At 36.3% G+C, this 17158-nt stretch overlaps 2 non-coding genes across 2 annotated transcripts; both read left to right on the forward strand.

Annotated features, from left to right (window-relative positions):
• The first annotated feature begins 1616 nt into the window (after positions 1–1616).
• Trnak-uuu lies at positions 1617–1689 on the forward strand. Its single transcript has one exon. It is a non-coding gene; the product is annotated as a tRNA-Lys (tRNA).
• Positions 1690–4740: 3051 nt separating this feature from the next.
• Trnak-uuu lies at positions 4741–4813 on the forward strand. The gene has a single exon. It is a non-coding gene; the product is annotated as a tRNA-Lys (tRNA).
• The last annotated feature ends 12345 nt before the right edge of the window (positions 4814–17158 follow it).

Genomic DNA, 17158 nt, shown 5'->3' on the forward strand with positions numbered 1-17158 from the left:
CGCACGCAAATCAAAAATTGTGAAACCCTTTGCCAGTGATGATAAAGTGTTTAAAGATATTAAAGCGGCATTTACTGATATTATTGCAACAACTATTGATTAAAAGTGATGCCATGCTTAAATATATCGCTATGTAGGCAGAAGTTTTGTAAATCCAAAAAAAGTCATTGCAACTTTCAATAAAGCTAGAATTGCCGTCACCCGCGAGATCATAATTTTTTCCGCTATTGACATTCGAAAAACGTCAGATCTGACGGAAAAAATGCTAACTTGGCAACACTGATTACAATGCATTTACTTATTTGCCAATTGAGCTCGTAAGGGAGTAGTAAAACGTGCACGAAAGGATTGATAGCTCTAGAAAGAACACTTGGGCCATTTGAGGGCAAGGTTTCGGCGAACTAGAAGAAGACTTGAAAATGCTTTAATGAATGCAAACGCCAAGATCAAATGCATCTCCGTTTTGATCAATCTCATCTGTGCCAGAAATGATGACAACTGTCTGCAAGAGGGAGCTCCTGCAGAGGATCTTACCAATGCTAGGAAACAGCCATGCTTGGATTTCACTGCAGGAGAAGGCTTTAATTATAAGAAATTCTATATCTTTGCATTTACAAGATTTTATAATTTTTTTTGCAGTGCAATTTCATACGTTTTCGCTATGCCATGCATCATACATGATTTAAAAAAAATAATTTATTTTTATTTTTGTAATTAGCAAAATACAATTTTTTTAAATATTAAACAATGTTGCTCAAAGATGAAAAAAGATTAAATTGGATATTTCGAAAAAATATATGTTTTATTAAAAAATAAAAAATATTTTTCAACTTTGACAGACAAACCTGAATCACCCAGTGGGCCTATCTTACAAGCTTAAGAAGTTTTCTATCAAATACTTTTTAAATTTTTTAAAAGATATGATTTTTGCAAAACATGATGCGAGATTGTCCCACTGCGTCGAAAAGTTGCTCCCAGGGCAAAGATGTGGCGGCTTAAGTAAAGTTAATACCTGTTTTGTTAGCTTTTTCGAAAGCAAAATCATAAATTATTTTACCCATAGTTGGAGATATTTAATTGATAGCAAACGGAGACTGCTAAGTATTTCTTGCTCAAGTGATTATCATAAGTGGTTGAAATTTAAATCTGCTAATGCTGATGTGACATGAATCGGTAAAAAACAGTTGTCAAATACATTGTATACTTTTCAAGTTCACTGTCCAATTTGAAATTAGTGTTAAAGCCTGTTTAATAATTGAAATCCTCAGAAACCTTAAAAAGTGCCTCAACTTTAGTTTCCAAATGATGGGGTCGATTGATTCTAAAAATTGAATTCGAAATGTATCAGTTTCCGGTATGTTTTTGCTATTATCTTCAGCCACATATGAAAATTGTTTTCGCACTTTTCGTTGTTTGATTAACTTAATTTTAGGCTCAACCCCTCAACTTTTTGTTTAAGTTCCAACTCTTTTTTAAATATTTCAAAATTTCATAGTTTTCATAATATCTTAGCTCCAGGGGCGATTGTGAGCGAATGGAAATGGCATATTAGTGCGTTGGTTATATTTCCAAACATAATATACTTATTATCCCACTTTGGCAAACAGCAGTCAAATGCCCGGGTAGCTCAGTCGGTAGAGCATTGGACTTTTAATCCAAGGGTCCAGGGTTCAAGTCCCTGCTCGGGCGATATAATTTTTTTAATATACTACAAAAAGTTTTCAAATAATCTGTTGATATTAAATAAAGTTTTAATAGTACTATAAAAGTAAAATATATTTTTTGATTGGGGCTTTAAAAATACATACATATTTGCAAAGATTGTGGGAAATTATTTAAGGAAAGCAGTTTTATTGGACAATTCTATAAATAAACAAAGCAGTCGAAAAGCAGTAAACTACTCGTCGATAAAGCAGCGCCACAAAATATACACACAAGCTCGACGTTTAGATACAATTATTTCGACTGGAAGGTTGGCAGCTTCTGTAATCACGCTTCTGTGAGGTCTGATTGTGGGATGACCTGAGGCTGGGGATCACTGTGTAGTGGACCAGCCATGTTGACGGAACGTCCGCACTAAGCTTGCCATCAATATGGGTGCCGCGGAGGAGTCCACGGCATTCAGGTTGGCTAAGGAGGGATGAACCGGGCCAGGGGTGAAAACCAGCAGCCAAGAGTTCCCGTGGTAGGCAGTAGTGGGATAGCGTACCGGAGTGGACTGCCATTATCAGCCTTGCCAATTGTTGGACCACAATCTTTTTGCATGACAAAACCAAAATTTTAAATAACATTCTAACTTGAAATTTTTTTAAATTGTGTAAAATTTCTATGAATAATTCAAAAACTAAGAAAGAATAATCCAATTTTGTTTACTTTTTATTTGGTACATTTATACATTGGTTTATTTATACATTATATTTGATGTACATAGTTTATTTAGATTTTAACATGTTTTTCGGAGAATTGTTAACAATGAAATCAGTTGTAGGGGTATTTCCCGAAATACACGAATGCGAAAATCTCTCTTTGGAAATAAGTTGCAATGCCCGGCAAGAAATATGAAGTGTAAGGTGTTTTCAAATCGGACACTTTTATCGCAAATTTCAAACGAAACTATGGCAATCGGAATAAAGAAGTGGCGAGCCCGATTCAAAGCGACGGCGTGCATTTGGAACGACAGTACATGCGATTACCAAAAAGAAATCTGAAAGCATTTCTGTATTACAAACGGGTCAGAGTGTGAAATTAATATATCCTACCATGTTGGCGGCCAGGTCATCACCATGATGATCGATTCCGGCTCTCAGTATAACCTGGTCAGTTGCTATCCGTTTTTAAAGTGCCCATGGTAGACAGTAGTGGGATAGCGTACTGGAGTGGACTGCCATTATCAGCCTTGCCAATTGTTGGACCACAATCTTTTTGCATGAAAAAATCAGAATTTTTAAATAATATTCTGCTCTCGTGATAGACAGAAGTGAGATAGCGTGCCGGAGTGAACTGCCATTATCAGCATTGCCAATTGATGGAACACAATCTATTTGCATGAAAAAATCTGAATTTTTAAATAATATTCTGCTCTAGTGATAGACAGAAATGAACACAATCTTTTTTGCATGTAAAAATGGAATTTTTAAATAACATTCTAACTTGAAATTTTTGAAAACTGTGGAAAATTCTTATGAGTAATTCAAAAAGTAAGAAAGAATAACAAATTTTGTTTTTTATTTTATATGCATTTATATTTGATGTACATAGTTTATTTACATTTTAACATGTTTTCCGGAGTATTTTTCACGTCGGTATTTCATACTATTAACAATAAAGTTAGTAGTACTTGTTGTCAAAAGTTTGTGTTTATATCGACCTTTAGACAAAAGTCTTTATCTTGTTGACTGTTGCTGAATGACATTGTATTCCGCTTAAACCTTCTGGAACCTTTCCCTTCAAACATTCTTACACATTTTTTATTTACTTTAAAATGACAACTGGCTCCGACAACTGTCCGTCTATTTCTATGATGGGAGACACAATCGCCCAACACAGAAGAATTATAAATCCTGGACAGCATAAATAAAATTATTAATAGTTTCACAGCGGTACGACCATTCATCTTGAGTGGAGAATTTTTACTCGCGTACTGTTTGGAAAAGTTAAACTGCTTATATTAAATTGATATAATAAAAACACAGATTTTTCTTACAGCAGTTTAAAATTCTTATAAGTGTTCTAGTATTAAGAGTCTTATCTCTCGACCCAAAAGCAACGCCAAATCAATTGACTGTTTTGTTAACAGATGCTTACACAGATCTATGTTAACATCAATCGATAGTTTAGAACATTTTATTTCGATTTTACGTATCAAGATAGTACGCTGATCAGCGAATGTATATTCAAAATTTCTTTGAACAGTAATAACATAAATTAAATTATGAAAAGCCTTAACAGATAAAATTGAACTAATTTTTAAAATTAAAAAAAGCATTAAATAAATTTAAAATTATAACACAGCCACAAAAAAAAAATTGTTTTTCTGATCTGGAGGTCTCAATGTTCTTTCTATATTTTTGGGTCGCTGTATCCGAATCCGAAGTCCATTTTACCCCAGCACGATAGGGTTTTAAAATAACCCCAAAAAATTATTATGGCGGACACTTTCTTGAAAGTTTCATCGGATTCGTATGAAACTCGTTACTCGAAGGTTTTTTGGGTCGCTGATTACGAAGTTAAAGTCAATTTTTGAAAATTCAAAGCAACGGATCCAATATGGCGGACACCTTTTGAAAACTTTATCGGATTCGTATGAAGCTCGTTACTCGGATGTTTTTGGAGTCGCTGGTTAGGAATTTGAAGTCACTTTTTAAATATTCAAAATGGCGGATCCAATATGGCGAATTTTGCGAAAGAAATATTTTCAATGCATCCGCTATTTTGAATTTTTAAAATTTTATTTATTTAAAATGTACATGTGTTGCAAATTTCAAAACAATAAATTTTTATTGTTGGTAGCGAAAATATCTTATTCTAAATTACTTTCTTAATAGTTTTCAAGAAGCTGTTGTAATAAAGAAAGGGTCATTGCGCCAACTGGAAAAAAGATCCAGATCCAAAAAAGCCAAGTGTGGCAACCGTGATGGCATATACAAAATTTAAAGCTTAAAGCTTTAAAGAAAAAGCTTATAAGAGAAAGCTTTTTAGTATAATATGTCGTAAAGGTATTTTGGCGATTGAGCAGCAGATGCCCGGGTAGCTCAGTCGGTAGAGCATTGGACTTTTAATCCAAGGGTCCAGGGTTCAAGTCCCTGCTCGGGCGAACGCAAATTTTTTGTATTATTTATTTTCTTAACATTTATAATTTATTGTTTTTTTTTTTTTTTTGTAAATGTCTCCAATGTAGTGAAACAAAATACGTATTTTTAGCTTTAAAACAACTCTGAAAGGCTGGTACCTGTTATTGTTTTAACTAGACTTGCAACTAACTACCAAAATAAAAGTCAAAAAGAAATCGTACAGCAGCCTAACGTCTAATTGAACCCTCATGAAATTAGCACCTTTTATTTGCTTTTCCATTTACGCTTTCGTTGTGGATATACCCAAATTGTGTGAAACATACTCGTACATTGCCATCTGTATCTGGGCAAGCACGACGCTATCTGTAGCTGTATCTGTGTTTTGTATGTATAAAGATAAATTTGTGTGTGTGAGTATATCTACCATGTGAGCAAGGTTTTGTTCATGGATACGCCTAAGAATTTTGACACACTTTGTTACCCTGCCATATAGCCGGACGCTAAAATTGAACAAAATAAAAACGAGCCGAGATAGCAGTATATTGGTATTGCTCTGAGCATTGATGTGGATGCTACTAGCTGTTAGCTGTTGGCCCTTGTCCATTGGCTGCGAAGTGAACTAGAAAACGAATGCGATTAATTAGCATTCATTACGACAAATCATCAAATTGACTCAACGAACAAACAGATAAAGTCAAGAAACGGACTAGTTATTGTACAATTAGTTCGTGTTAATCTACAAAGTAAACGCAAATATTTATCTGATAAAGATTTTTGAAACAGTTTCATGACGTTACCACAACCCGAAAAAAAGAGAAATCGCTCAGATGAATTTTCTTTAAGAAAATGAAGCTTTAGAACACAAGTACACAAGTACGCAGCAGGCCTTTATTAAATTTCAGAAATATTTCAGGTAGAATTACGGAAAAAAATATACTGCAGGAAATATGGGTCATAAATTAAAAATACCTATGTTTTATTTAAACAATGGTTTTAAAACACCAATTGCGTCGTTATTTTGAGTCTTTTTCTACCTAGAACTTCTACCTAAAATTGGCAAGTCTTTGTCATATTTGTGTATTGAGACATTTATCACTCCAAATATTTTAGAGACTACATTAATGTAATGTACTCATTTATGGTATTTCTAGCTCTTATATTTATAGAATCTCACAGAGTACACGTTAAATACATTTGTTGTATTATTTTAAACATTAAAATTCTAGATTCCTTGGAGCATCAAGTAATTATCAATGAAACAAATTAGAACTTAATGAGCGCATTAACGCTCTCAAATTAAGAGTTAAGAGCGTGTTGCGGGGCATTCAACACCTTGACGTCAGATGTAGTACGGGGTGAGGGGGTGTCTTGCAATGGAAAGCGGCAGTCTGATTAATGAGGCTTTAAATATCCCACTTTGATTTTATTCTGAAAGGCGCAGAGCGTGCAACAAACAAGTTTCATTGACTCCAGTTTGGCGAGCGTGCGACCAAGAATACCAGTACAAGGATACGCGAGCTCATAAATAGCTCGCTCCTGTTGGCTTAGTGCTGAGCGAGAGTCCTTGCTGAGCACGCAACACCAAAATGTATTGGGCAATTCAATTTGTGGAAATAAAATCCACAAGGTCTACCCTCGTCCAATATTGCTCAGGGTGCCGTACACATAATATATACAAGTATGTTTGTATCGATGTGCATACATGTAGAAAGAGGCATGTCCTGGAAAATGAATGAATTTTTATACACTGTTCAAAACTAACTACAAATTTAACAACAACAAAGACAAATGCAAAAATTGATTTGGATCTTAAAAGTAAAAAACTAAAAAATTAAACAAATCAATTGACGGTTTCCAACAGAAAATATTGGTTTTGAATTTGCTTAGTGTGTTCATATACAAAATAATAAAGAATAAGAATCTAATACACATTTTAATAGATAATCAATAAAGTATAAAAATATATGCAATAATGTGTTGAAGAAAACATTACATAAAATTATAATTTCAAATAAAATATTTTTTAAATAACTGCCCAAATGCATTAGTTTACTAATGTTTCTTTTAGTGTATTTATGCTCTCTTTTTGTGCTCTCTCTCTCTCTGGCGCTAGGTGGTTGTAGTACACACAAACGCACACGCACACATATACACAAAAAACCTCTCAGTCGCACACACACATTGACAGCAACATGGCTGTTATCAACTTTAGCAAAAAGCACCGTTTGCCTGCGCGACTATCGCTGTTGTTGTTGCCGCTGCTGAGTGCCATGTGTTCCCAGCAGGAAAATAAACCGTGAAAAGAAACAACAGAAACTGAACATGCTTTTCGCTTTTTATGAGCTACATATATATATATATTTTTTTTATCTGATAAATACATGGAGACTTAGATCACTTTTTAATTACAACTTTAAGTAAGCTGATATAAATAGCTTATTTGATGTTCAGTCTTAAGACACACTTTAAAACAGATTAAGAAATTACTTATAAATGATAAAAGCAAGTGAATTATTCTGTACCCTATTCTGTTTTTTAAAAAGTACCAGATTCATGAAATATTACAGAGTATTCTCCTGGTAATCTAATACGCATTATAAATGCTTAAAGTATATAAATTTCCTTACCAAAAACTGCGAAAAGAAATTCTATGCATGTTATGGAAACTGACATAGCGAGAGTTACTTTCTGCAGAGCACAGTCTCTCACATAACAACATTTCCAGCTGGGTAACTCTGGCTTGGAGGGTCGCACTCGAACTGGGTTTTAGCTGCGGCCATGCCGGGCTAACTGACTTTAGTTTGAAATTTGACGCCGAGCGCAGCAGTTCGTCGAAAACGAGAGCGCGGCCATTGCCAAAGACAACGACAAAGTCAACGTCATCGACGACGTCGCTGTCGCTGTCGCTGTCGCTGTCTCCGTCAACGCCAGCGTCGCCGTCGCCGTCCATTGATATCCTGCAGCCTGCGGCTGCCCTGGATGCTGACTGCGAGTTAAAGGGGCTCAGAATAAAACTTTAAATGTGCACAAAGTGTTAACATAATGATATTGAAGTGCATTTAATCATTTTAAAAAAAAATATTCAACTGACGTTGTTTTTGTTGGAATTTTGTGCTGAGATCAGGTAAAACGATTTATTGCCGCAGGTGAGTTCTTAGTACGCACTTTAATAAATTGCTCAGCTGCAACTAAACTAAAAATGGGAGCCACAATTTTCGTTTTGGGCCATTTCGATGCTGGCCATTCTTTGTACGCATGTGCCAGAATAGGGGCTCTGACATAGTGCCACCTTCCCCCATGTTATTTTAGCTAGTATCCCGTACGTCTGTCCTCGATTTGACTCGTCGTATGTGTGTGTGTGTGTGTGTGTGGTGTGTGTGTGGTGTGCGCGCCCGGAAATGTGCAAGCAGCCAACGCCAACGCCAAAGTTCGCGCCAGTTCCAGTGGCAGCGCCTTTCATCCACTTTTCATGTGCGCAGAAAAAGCAGCAGTTCACCAACTTTACCCACTTCCCCACTCCCAACATCTTTCAGCTTTCAACTCTCATCTCTCAGCACCCAGCCACACAGCATTAACAGCATCAACAGCAACAACAACAACATGGACAATCACTTGAGCAACAACCCCCCAACCCAGGTTCGGGTTCTATTCGAGCTATAAAACACTTGTCCCGCCATTTAATGCATGGGTTAAGTAGTATACCGAAATATTGCTGGCAATAGTCGAAAGCGGCGGCAGCTGCCAGCACCACACACAGCACCACACACAGCACCACACACAGCACCACACAGAGCACCACCAAGTGCGAAGCTTGAACAGAGTCAAGGCAGCGTAAGAGCGGAGATGACAATGACCCAACCCGAAATTGCAACCCTGCGCTGGCAACGGCTGCATTTAATGTGTGTATGCGTGTTCCTGTCTGTGTCTGTGTCTGTGTGTGTGCGTAAGGTGCTTATGTATGGGTGCACAATATGGCGCGACGGACGCCTGAAACCCACATTTGGCTAAGGTCAAAGCGGGCCATGACGGGACTCCAAGAAGAGTCGCATTTAATGCAGCTGCCAAGGACTCTAACTCCCTGACTCTGCCGAATTTCGAGTGAGTGTGTGTGTGTGGCAATCTGTGTGCCTTGTTCGTGTGTGCATCTATACCAATTACGCGGCACTTGGTTTAACTGCGCCTTTTCTTCCCACTTCCCACTTTCCACTTCCGAGCTCCCAGTTTTCATCAGCTTAATGTGTGGAAAATTATCCAATTTCTGGCTATCCAAACTGGCAACTAGCAAGTGGCAGAGTCCACTTGGTCAGTCATGCCAACTTAATTGTGGAGTCTTCAACGAGTGTTATATGCAAATAATAAACGAGCCAAAACTAAATTCGCCACTGGCCCAATCGCTTTTTTATGGTTATTTTATGCATTTGTTCATCGAATTATTGAGATCTTCTTTGGTTTCGCCTTAATATTCGAATATTTTATGACAAATTTCGTATCGAGGCTGAACAGTTGCCGGCTAAAGACCCCCTCATCTCTGCCCCCTGTCCACAATATCGTTTTGACCTGAATTCGGTTTGTTTGTTCACATAGTTTTAAGTCTGTTATCTTTGTTTGGTTATTCAAATATTAGCATATACCACAAAGTGCATGCGATTCCAATGGATATGCCCCGAATTCCTCGTGTTTATTAAAAATATCTACAAGCATACATATACATCGTAGACATACAACATGTGCCCTGTTTTATTAGAGTGCCACATGCAAAGCATTCATGATAAATATCTGAGTCGTACAAAATGTACAGCAAAGTATCAAAAACAGAAAACAAATAAATTGTTTATTTAATCTTTAATTGAACATGACTTGTAGTTCTTGAATTTTGGTACTTCAGTAATACTTACTTTAGAAAGGGTTATCAGATAATCTATGATGATTAACACGTTAAAATGAAGAACAAATCTTGAAGAGAAATCATTTTACGTCCAAACCAACAATAAAATTCTTCTTTTTTTGTTGTTCACTGTAAACAGCATTTAGAAAGGTTTCCAAAATTTTACTTTTGCTGTGGGTTTGTCACAAAAAGTGTAGCGCATAAAGAAAACATATATCTAATGGCCAATTCGGATCATTCGAATCGTATAATATAAATATAAGCTATACGCAGAAAACAGCATTAACTAGAAAAAACTTTGGTGTAGGAAGTATTAGACACCATTTTTATTTCACATCAGAAGAAAAGGAATTATTAATAAATTTAATTAGTAGATTCGTGCTTTACTAAAACAGGATGTATAGGCTGTTTCTACTAGAAACTATCTAGAAATTGAAACCCCTTATGTATACATATTCAAATCAAAGAAGAGAGAATTGCAACCCCAGCGATAGGGTGAGCCAAGAAAACCCCCCTTAAGAGCACTGTGAACACGATGCATTTTGGAATAGAGTATTTGACTGCAGTGGCATATTTATTTGAATTTCATGCAAATTTCTTAGCTGTTTATGCAATTGCAGCTGCTCGGAAGCTTGTGGATAGCCTTAACATGAGGTTTCAGCCCTCAGTAGCGGGTTTAGCAATTACGCGCGATCATTTTCACTTAGTCCAAAAGATAAAAGTGAAAAAATAAAAGCATGACGATAAAATATAAAACGAAGGCGCGTATTTTGTAAACAACAAACAGGAACAAGAGCAAAGACACCGACAACAGCAACAGCAACAATAACAACCGGTATAAGGCTACATATACAAATAAAGATATACTATAGAGAGTACAGACACAGATACAAAATGCCGCAACTTGCAGGTTCATATTAAATACGCGCTAAAGGTGAGGCCGGGCTGTTTTTGAAATTCTTTCTTTTATTTCTCTTTAACTTCTACCTGCACCCATTCCTTTCTCCGACTTCTCGCGAACAACAACCATAACAATATAAAGACGGCTGAAATTTTTTCGCGTTCTGAAGGCAAAACCGAAAATCGAAGTCGTAAAAGCAACAACCTTGGCCTCAAGTTTTCTACATCGAATCAATCGCAGAGATGCAAACAAACAAATGTGGTAGAAACGCCGCAGTCGCCGCTAAGCACAGTGAGGCAAAGCTATAGAAAATGTGCATTCGTTAGTAGTCCAGGGAATTACTGGAACTGCGACCAGTCAGCAGTTGGATAAACGCTTCCCAATCTCAATCCCAATCCCAATCCCCTGCTTCTACTCCCCTCCCCGTTTCCCATTCCAGTTTGTGATTTATGTGCGAAGTTGTCTTCTCTGTCTCATAAAATTCGCCAGTCATTGCCCCGTTTGTTTCCCACTCTTATTTTTTTGTGCAAGGGGTCGGCATTTTTGACTTACCTTTTGTGTACTCGGCGGAACTTCCGCTCCAAGCGATTTTAGGGTTTACTGTATATGCATTGAGTTGATTTTTAAAATAACTGTGACACCACAAAGAAAATCATAAATACTCATAGCGCATCTATCAGTCAATTATAATACTCAAAAGTTCTAAGAGTCTTTTATACCACTGTAAGTGAAACCCCGCCCACGAAATGAATAATAATTATTATCATTTAACCAAAAACACATTCGATTTAATGGCTCTCAAAAAATAATTCCACAACTATTCATCATATCTATCACAAGATAGGAAAAAATTATAGCATTTATAGGTAGACTTTAAAGGGGTTTACGAGTCGTCTACATGTGAAAACTATTCAATCGGTTGCTCATTCCAAATATATTCAATTTACACTCAATCACTGTATGTCAACACGCGTGAATTCATTAGCCTAATTTTACTATTTTCTACCGTTTTCAATGCATCTCAATTGCTTTCAATATCATTTATAACTGTTTAAAAGTATTGAGAATTGCAATTAATATAGCCGCGCTTTATTTATAATAGAAAAAAATTAGTCGTATGACAGACAACGGATCGGAAGATGAAAACATTGTACAGAATATATGTATATATGTAAAATGTATTTTGCAAACTAAAATTATAAAAATTGTATATTGTCAATATATTAATTATAATGCTTATTATAATAACGTTTTGAGGAAATCCAATATTAACAACATAATAAATAATAGATAGAAAAATTCATTATATTTTGTACAGAGTTGTAGAGATTGTAAAACTTGGAACTCAAAAGCAGCTGATATCATCCGCAGCTATTACAATTAAGTAGTAAATGTAAATTAATTGACAATCTGTAGCTAAATTAATTATTTATTTACAATTTCCTACAAAGTGCCGCTTAAGCTGTTTTGAAATGATTATTCTCAGTTGATTAGCTGCTGTCTACAGGTCTACAATGCGAATTTGGTATTAGCTAGAGTCAAATGGTGCTAACTGTATATACAAGTAGTATCTGTCCACGTGAAATCAATTAGCATATCAAATGGCAATGGGTTTCAGTTGCGATGATGTAATGCAATTTCGCAAACTTCAATTTTGGCGAAGATGCGTTAATTTCCCAAGGTTAGTTAATTATTAGTATTTAGAGCAGTTCGCAAATAGCCACTGGGCAGCAGTTGTAGTTGTATTCATTCCCGTTCATCCCAAAGTCACCACCAAGAGCAACTTCAATGGCAGCTCATGTGAGCACTCTCTCAGCTGCCTCTCACCCTGTTCTGGAGTAAATCTCTCTTTGGCCTGCTTTTGTGGATTGTGTATATACATTTGGAGAGCCAGAGAGACCTAGCGAAAGGGACAGAAAATGAGAGACAGAGCGAGTGAGAGTGTGAGAGAGAAAAGCAGCAGCCATTGAGGCTGCAAAAAGGATGAATTCCACCACCAGAATCAATGACAAAGAGTCAGTCAGAATGAGAGAGACACAACGAGTGTAAGCGAGTGAAAGAGAGAGAGGGAGGACGAGTGCTTGTGCTCCTGCTCGTAGGGGTGTAAAGAGTCAGAGTTTGGCTTGCCTTTGTTTACGCAAGATTTGTTGCCATTATAGGACCTTAATCCGGGGTCTCAGTTTCTGCCTACCGCCGACTCCGACTCCGACTGCAGCCTGGCCAAAAGGTTTTTGACTTTGCTGGCTTGACTTTGGGCCCCGGGACGCGCCCCTAACCAGCTTAGGGGCGGCTTATTTAAGTTTAGTCCTAGGCGATTAGTGCTAATGAATAACGCTAAAAAGTCATTAATTAATTGAGTTGAATTCGCTTTGCTTGCAGCCCACACACACACACACACACACACACAGACGCAAACATGCACACGGAGAGACAAAAGGAGCGACAGATAGGATCTTTGTATTACAATTCCCAACGACCTTGCACAATGGCAATGATTTGTGCCATATTTCAACCTCATCCTGCGTCCTGCTGACTCCTGTCTCCTGTCTCCTGACTGCTGCCCCAGTCATGTGTGCTCTGTAGATTATTCAGCATTATTTCGAATGCTTATGCTGAATCATCACCGACAGCCAGAAGATGGGACCGTGGGGTGAGCAGCACATGAACAAGAAGAAGAGGCGCAGGGTGTTAGACTGGCAAGTGGAGCTGTGGGGCTTACAGAAGGCTTTAGCCACATGGCGCCAACAATTTTGCCGCCTGCCTAATCGAGCCAGGCGTCTTAAGCAATGCAAACAAATTTGGCTGAGTGCAGCGACTGTAATGGAAACGGGAATGGAAGCGCGAGCTGGAACGGAAGGGGGTTTGGAAATTTCAAAACTACCCATTAAGCTAGGCAAATGAAAACTGTAAAATTCACTGATTGATTCGTGGCCCCAATAACAAATAACAAATAACGTAGACCAAATCTATCTATCATTCATTAAATGTGATTTTATTTTTATCGCACAGGCAAAGACGACTCCACATCATCGAACTCGACTCGATATCGATATGAAGAAAGTGCCTTAATCCGTGCGCAATCAATTAGATAGATACACGGAACACTAAGAACATGCACAAGACACTCGTAGACATGTTTGGATGGAACTATCGATTCGGTGTCTTATCTTATCTGGCGATAACAAATAGATTTTCGGTGCGACTGCCTAATCTTGTGCCTCGACCTGGACGACACCGGTGACAAACGGTCTTCAGTTGGTTCTTTGATACGCGGCTGTCGACAACATGCTGCGGCCTGAAGGCATTGCAAGGACCTCGCCGGTGAAGGATATCGTGACGGTGAACGTGTTTCAATACAATTACCGACACACCGTGAGCTTTGTAATCATTTTTATGGGTCATTTCATAATTTGGCATCACGTGTGGCACGACACAAATTATTTGACTATGCGCCTGTAATTTTGGTCCCCAAGCTACAACGGCAGCTCGTGTAAATTACAACTCACTTTTGCAGTTTTTTCAGCCGTGATTTTTATAATTCACTCTGTTCCACGTCTACCCTGTAGATCCGAATTTGTTGTATTTTAGTTTTAAGGACAAATTCGGTTCTAGAGAGGTTTGTGTGGCTCATTGCCCAGCGATAAGAGTAAAAAAGTGTTGTGTACTAAAAAAGTGTTTACTATAATAACTAAGTCTAAGTTGAAATACTCTGTATAGTATGTAAGATATTTACAATTCTGAATACTATTATTTATTCACATTGTTATCATTGCTCTATGTTCTATGAGTGATTTTATTAACTCATTTGAATACTTAAAGGTTTTATAAGTCTAAATAAAGTCTAAAAATAAGATATATTATCATATTTCATTGGATTGACAAGTTTTACAACTATTTATTTTGATATCATTTACATCTTATGATAATCGATTTGGTTTTTCAAGGCCTAATAATTTTTCTAGAACTTTATTAAAATGTTTTAGTGAACATAAGAAATAATTTTATTGTAACTAAATATATTTGTTATTTTTAATATCTGAAGCTACTTTGGGTTAAATAAATTGTATTTATTTAACAATACAAAAGATTTTTAAAATATATCATATATCTATCTTAAAACTTCAAATGTATTACCTAAATGCATAGGTTTCCCTTTAAATAAAAAGGAAAATGGAACGTCCTTCAATGGTGCATTGAAAACATATTTGAAATGATGTTGACAAGCGTGTTGCACTTTTTGTTTCTGGCTGCCTTCAATTTATTCGTCGTTCCACTTGAATTTCCATAAATATAATTTACCATACAAATTGCTACTAGAATTCGGCGAGAGTTGGAAGGAGGGAAGCGGACGCAGAGAAGCAAGTGCTCAGCATTTGGGTCAATCGTCTGCCGATTTGTGGTACGCTTGGATTTTTGCCGACTTTGTGCAAATGTCCGTGCACTTATTGCAATTTGCATATGCCGCCTCAAGCCACATCCGGAGAGGGACGTGCACCATTTGAAATGGCAACTGCAACTGATACGACACTGAGGGTGGCATAAAGGCAAAAAATAAAGACGTTTAGCTCACTGCCCACATACTTGCTCGCTGACTGTACCTACTATCTGTTTGTCAAGTACTTAGTTTAGATATTATAAGAACTGAAAGTATTATTTGTAGATAGCGAAACTTAAATGATGGGCCTCCGTCTTTGCCCGGCTCTGTTGACACACAAATGGTATATAATTATCTGATACAAATTGATAAAATACTGTATTTGCTCAGTTAAAAACTTGATAAAGTCCAACATAATAAATTAATTGTATAATATCTTAAAATATAATGCACAAAAATACCGTAGCATAGCAACCAATGGTTTGCAGTTTGAGCTAATTGATATAATAATAAAATTTTAATAAAAGCCTGTTTTATTTTTAAGTTAGATACAAACAATACACTCTTAGCTGATGCTTTGCTTTGCTGATGTGACTCACAACTAAGTTTACTATTGTAATACACATTTTCTAGTATACTTAATTGAGTAAATATTTTGCCATTTTAAAACCAATATGATAATTTGACAAATATTTGTCCCCAGGGTTTTCCTACATATAATTCAAATAAAGATATTTAAGTCTATACTAGATTGGGTTTATTTATTTCTCTTTCCAGAAAAAGATTTTACAATAAACTACTTGTAATCCTTAAAATGAATAAAAATTTTGTTTATCTCTGTGAATATTTTGATCTTTTATATGAATAAATGTTATTATAGAATCTGCAACTGACAGGAAATAGTAGTAGTTAGGATCCATAACATACACTGCACAAAATGTGCAATGCATTAACTTAAATTCTTCCCAGAAGCATACCGCACTAATATACCCAAGAAATAAGAATCGCTTTCATATTTTTTCAATATTTTGAAATTTTGTATGAAAATCAATGAATCTGTCTTATTTCCCCTAATAATGTTTTCATGCTAAAAATCTTACTTAAAACTCGATGCTCAATTTAGATTCTCTTTTACCAATGGCGATGCCTCTGAGTTGCACCTTATCGATAAATTTATTGATAGTAACTATCGATGTTAGAAAGAGATACATATATGAACTAGAGAAAAGTAGCTATACCTTTGCTGGTGGTTTCTGTCCAGGCTAAACTCGCAAGGTCTGTGGACTTTATTTCTACCAAGCGACAGATGGCGCTAGCAGATGTTATTTTCGCGCCCGCGATTTAAAAAAAGCAATTATGACAAATGCAATGAAACTCGAAATTAGATAAATAAAGATAAAATAAATCACGAAAGGAGAAGTTAGAAACGAATTAAAAAAAAAATATTTAAAATCGAAAAAATTCTAAGAAAAATTTAAAAAACACTATCTTAAAAATTAAAAAAACGTAAATATATTATTATTATTTAACATTTTTTTAGGTGAAGTCAATTTTAAATTGATTGATGTCAAGGAAAATATATAGAAAGGGAACTTTAAAAGAAGGATTAAGATATTTTCGGATAAAATTATATAAAAATTTAATGGTTTGACTTCTAACTGTATATTAAAAGTAAAAAGTTAATTTTTTTTTATGAGTTTTCGACTTAATAATCAAAATTAAAGTGTATCTTAACCATTATATTCGATATGTTGGAACACGCTGCGAGTGACGTTGTCCATTTTAACACGTAACAAACCGAAAGAAATGGAGTTGGGAGAAAAACATTTGGTTGGTAGTGCGAACATCTTGAAAACCTGTCAGTCAAATTTGATGAAGGTTTCTTACGCATTTCGCCTTTTAAATGTATTTGGCTCATTTCGTGTCGTTGTTGTTGTTTTTGTTGTAGTTGCTGTTGCCCTTGCTGTCCATTTAGAGCCATCCTACGTTTCATGGGCTTAAACGCATTTTAAAATGGGCTAAGAGCGCGGCAGTAGGTAGAGCTGATAGAGCGGAATCATTTTTCTAGTTCTAAGACGCAAAACTCGACACTTTAAACACCAGGTTCCACCCTCGTAACATAGCTGAAAATGTTATATATGCATGTGTATAGTGTGGTGTGAGTCTGATGAACATTGGGCTGACTATCTGCTTGGCCATGTTAAGAG

Source organism: Drosophila innubila, assembly GCF_004354385.1.
Source record: "Drosophila innubila isolate TH190305 chromosome 3R unlocalized genomic scaffold, UK_Dinn_1.0 2_E_3R, whole genome shotgun sequence".
Taxonomy (NCBI): domain Eukaryota; kingdom Metazoa; phylum Arthropoda; class Insecta; order Diptera; family Drosophilidae; genus Drosophila; species Drosophila innubila.